The sequence below is a fragment of the Sapajus apella genome, unplaced genomic scaffold (assembly GCF_009761245.1).
Source record: "Sapajus apella isolate SASKATOON/1434 unplaced genomic scaffold, GSC_monkey_1.0 scaffold191, whole genome shotgun sequence".
Lineage (NCBI taxonomy): Eukaryota > Metazoa > Chordata > Mammalia > Primates > Cebidae > Sapajus > Sapajus apella.
In genome coordinates, this window is record NW_022437131.1 from 652,113 (window position 1) to 656,258 (window position 4,146).

General features: G+C 49.1%; 1 long non-coding RNA gene across 1 annotated transcript; it reads right to left on the minus strand.

Moving 5' to 3' along the window:
* Positions 1-1,271: 1,271 nt before the first annotated feature.
* LOC116543620 lies at positions 1,272-1,909 on the minus strand. Its single transcript, XR_004265647.1, has 2 exons — positions 1,873-1,909; positions 1,272-1,463 (listed from the first exon to the last, which is right to left on the minus strand). It is a non-coding gene; the product is annotated as an uncharacterized LOC116543620 (long non-coding RNA).
* Between the last annotated feature and the right edge of the window lie 2,237 nt (positions 1,910-4,146).

The window sequence follows — 4,146 nt, forward strand, 5'->3', positions numbered from 1 at the left end:
AAAACACAGGTGATGAGGATTTGCTGAGGTGGTTTTGATACAGCGGGCAAAAAGGGGGTTAGAGAGGCAGGCCTGATTTTTCGCAGAAGGAGATGGTTGCTTGAAGTTTGTGAACTAGGTCCCGCCCTAATAGCGGGTAAGGGCATTCTGGCAGAACTAAGAAGGAATAGATAACGGTGCCATTTTCTAAGTTAATGACTTGATTTGTGGTCTATGAACTGGTCGTGGTCTTTTCTGTGGCCCCCTGGAAGACTGTTTTCCTACTGGATAGTGGTCCCAGAGGCTGAGTAAGGACTGAGTGGGCTGCCCCGCTGTTTACTAAAAAACTGATAGGTTTGTTCCCAATCTTTAAAGTAACCCTGGGCTCTTGGTGGCTTAACAAATAAGAGCCCCGGCCCCCGTCAATCCTGACTTTTTTTTTTTTTTTTTTTTTTTTTTTTTGAGACGGAGTTTCGCTCTTGTTACCCAGGCTGGAGTGCAATGGCGTGATCTCGGCTCACCACAACCTCCGCCTCCTGGGTTCAGGCAATTCTCCTGCCTCAGCCTCCTGAGTAGCTGGGACTACAGGCACGCGCCACCATGCCCAGCTAATTTTTTTGTAGTTTTTAGTAGAGACGGGGTTTCACCATGTTGACCAGGATGGTCTCGATCTCTTGACCTTGTGATCCACCCGCCTCGGCCTTCCAAAGTGCTGGGGTTACAGGCGTGAGCCACCGCTCCCAGCCTAATCCTGATTTTTTAAATTGAGGCTAGGTGGCTTTTCCTGAGCAGTTACTCGTCTTTTTCTCTCGGGGCACTCATTTTTTTTCCCTAATGTTTCTTTTCTTTACAGTATGCACATTGTTTTTTTTTCCTAACGGGGGCCAGGGACCCCAGGGGCCCTTTTGCAAGGCCCCCTGCCCTCGTGGAATGACTCTTGTCTTCTGAAGGGCTGCTATTACTGCCTTAGTAACATTTTCCTGATAATCTGGGGCTGACTGGGAGACAAAGGCCAAGTTAATGGCCCGTTGATTTTCCGGGGCCTCAGGGTCTATAGGAGTATAGGTACGCTACGCCTCCTGTAGGCATTCCAGGAAAGCAGCCAGCGACTCCTGCAGACCCTGAGTTACTGTTTCTACCTTGGAGAGGTTGATGGGTCTCCTAGCCGCCCTCTTAACCCCTGCTAAGAGATACCGGTGAAAAGTGTTCAGAGCCTGGTGAACCCCCGAGGTGTTGGGGTCCCATTGGGGTCGAGTAGAGGGAAAAACTTCTTCAATTCGGCCCTGGTTCTCTTTTACTGTTCCTCCCCCTGGACCTATGATGCCTTTCAGGGCTTCCTGTCTAATTTTGCCTCTTGCCTCTGTGGTGAACAGAATCAGTAATAATTGTTGGCAGTTGTCCCAAGTGGGGAAATGAGTCTGGAGTACAGATTCCAAGAGCCCCGTCAAAGCCTGGGGCTTCTCAGAGAACGGGGGATGTTGAGCCTTCTGACAGAACTTACTCCATTTTAAAACCCTGCTGCCGCCTCAAGTTCCCCAGCCTCCCAGCACAACCCCCTCCCGGGGAACTTTCCATCTCAGCAAGTTCCTAAACCTACACCTGTCGCCATCTTAGCAGTTCCCCAGCATGACCCCCTCCCGGGAAATCTCTCAGCAGTTCCCTGGCACGACCCCTTCCCCGGGAACTATTAAACTCAGCAGTTCCCAGCCTCTCCCCTCCTACACAGCCCCTCACATTGGATACATCTGCCAGCTCACAGGCCATAAAAATCCCTTTTGCCACGCCACGGGTCCTGCACACCAATTTTGGGTGCAGCCTGGCAGCTTTTCTCTTGCTCTTAATAAAGCTTGTTCCGGCACTTCGTGTTTCGGCCCTCTCTTTAATTTCTATCACCTTCTAGTCATATAAGTCACTTGACAAGAAGGGGATGTGAACAGAGAATGGGCTACCCCAATTGTCTTCTACCCCGTTGGGGGAGTGTGGGTGTGCAGGGGGGACAAGGGTTGATTACTGGTACTCTCTGGGGGGATGCTGAGGCCCTGGTTCAGAGGGCCTTGAGTAGGGTGGAGGTAATTCTAGATCCTCTTCTGGGGTGGGGAGAATGGCTGGCGCTGTAGGAACCTTCTATGGGCCTGCTAACATGACCTGAAGTCCAGACTGTTTTATGCAGGACTTCAGCCACGGGGCGGGGTTGGGGGGATTGTTGGACTAAATCCAACCATTGGTCGATGTATGGAAACTGGTTAGGGTATCTAGGAGTTTCTGCGACCATTTTCCATACAGTCTGGGTAATTTTTGGGTCACAGGTCCCAGTATCTGGCCACCCAACTCCAAAAGATGATCATTCCAATTCACATAAAGAGCAGAGTTTTCCAGGGGTTAATTTCACCTCATATTGGCCTGAGAACCCAACCTTGAAGTTGGCTGTCACGCATTGGAGGGGGGTGCAAGGCCAGGAGCTAGACAACCCCATTTGGTTTTTCTCGGGGGCCTGGAAGTGGTTTAACTATGATTTTTTTTGTTTGTTTGTTTAGATAGAAAAGTTCTGCTGTAGAGAGAGCCAACCCTAAACAAGACAAATTAACCACAAAAATAGGCATTCAGCTTTTGAATTTCCCCCAACAGATCCCCCACCAGTTTAAGACTGGCTTCACCAAGGGCTTGAACCAGTAACCTTGTAGTGGCAGGTCCTTCACCTTAACTACTGTGCTAACGGGTCAGTTGGATCAGGGAGAGTCAGAAAGCTTTCTTAAGCCGTATTTTGGATGCAAATACTGCACCCTGAGGCAGTGTGGCCTGCCTGAAAGCTGGGCCGGGCTGGTGGCTGGCAGAGAAAGAAGAAAAAAAAAAGCTTTTTGCATCAGTTTTAAAACTGAGCTCGCAGCCGCTGAGCCAGCTGCGAGTTCCCTGCTGCTGCAGCTTTTGGTCACCTTGACACAGGGACCCTAAAAAGCATTAAGCTCCTCTTTCTCTACCTCTCTCTTCTTGCTCTCTCTCTTTTTCTCTCCTCTCTCTTTGTCTCTTTTTCTCCCTGGTTTCTCTGTCCCTTGCTCCTCTCCCCCTCCGTTATCTGTCTCTCTCTCTTTTCTCTCTCTCTGTCTCCTCTCTCTTCTCTTTCTCCTCTCTCCTCTCTTCTCTGGTTACTTTTTCTCTCTCTCTTTCTCCTCTGTCTCCTCTCTCTTCTTCCCCTCCTCTACTTTCTTATCTCTCTTCTCTCTCTTCTGTCTTTCTGTCTCTGTCTCCTCTCTCCTCTCTTCTCTGTCTACTTTCTCTCTCTCTCTCCTCTCTCTGTCTCTGTCTCCTCTCTCCTCTCTTCTCTGTGTACTATCTCTCTGTGTGTGTGTGTGTGTCTCCTCTGTCTCCTCTCTCTTTCTGTCTCTTTTTCTTTTGACAGAAGAGACAATTACTCCCTTTTCACCCTAAATGGGTGAAGAGGGCTGGTAGTTTCTTATTTAAGATTTGATTCACTAAGACAGAGAAAAAACTACACCCAAGTTGTCGGGGCCAGAATTCTCTCTTGGACATGAAAAAGAGGAAGAATGAGGCCTCAATGATAGAATAAGAAGAAGAAAAGGAAAGAGAACAGAATTATTTCCAGGGGTGTAAACTCAATCAGAGTTCCTTGAAGTCAATGGTCACTTAGCCAACGGACAATATTATCCACCTCAAGAATAACAGGTCTAAACCACTGTGTATCAGCTAGTAACTGCCTCAGGAAACTAGAGGACTTACAATAAAGACAGAACCACACGAAAGACAGACAGACACAGGGTGGGTGTCCCCTGAGGGAGACCAGTCTAATGCCTGCCTGGCCACGTTCCCGAAGGGATATTTCAGAGTGTCTTGGCTAAGGTGTACCCGTATAAACCCCGGGTCTGGTCACCTCAGAATTTTCAGTCCTGAGATGAATCACCATTATGCCTTATGATGTCCCTGTGGAACCACGGGTGAAGGCCCATACAAGCCCCATAGCCTTCCAGCCGTGGGACTACATATGTACACACTCACTCTCTCACTCACACCGAGGTTATGGAAAACAACCAAAAACTAAATTACCCGAGCCTCCAGTGAGGCAACCTGAGCCTCCAATGACGTCTCACGCTAGGCTTGCCTGGTCAGAGTTGCAATGACCAAGTCTGGTCCCCTGACTCAGGCTCCCCTGATAGA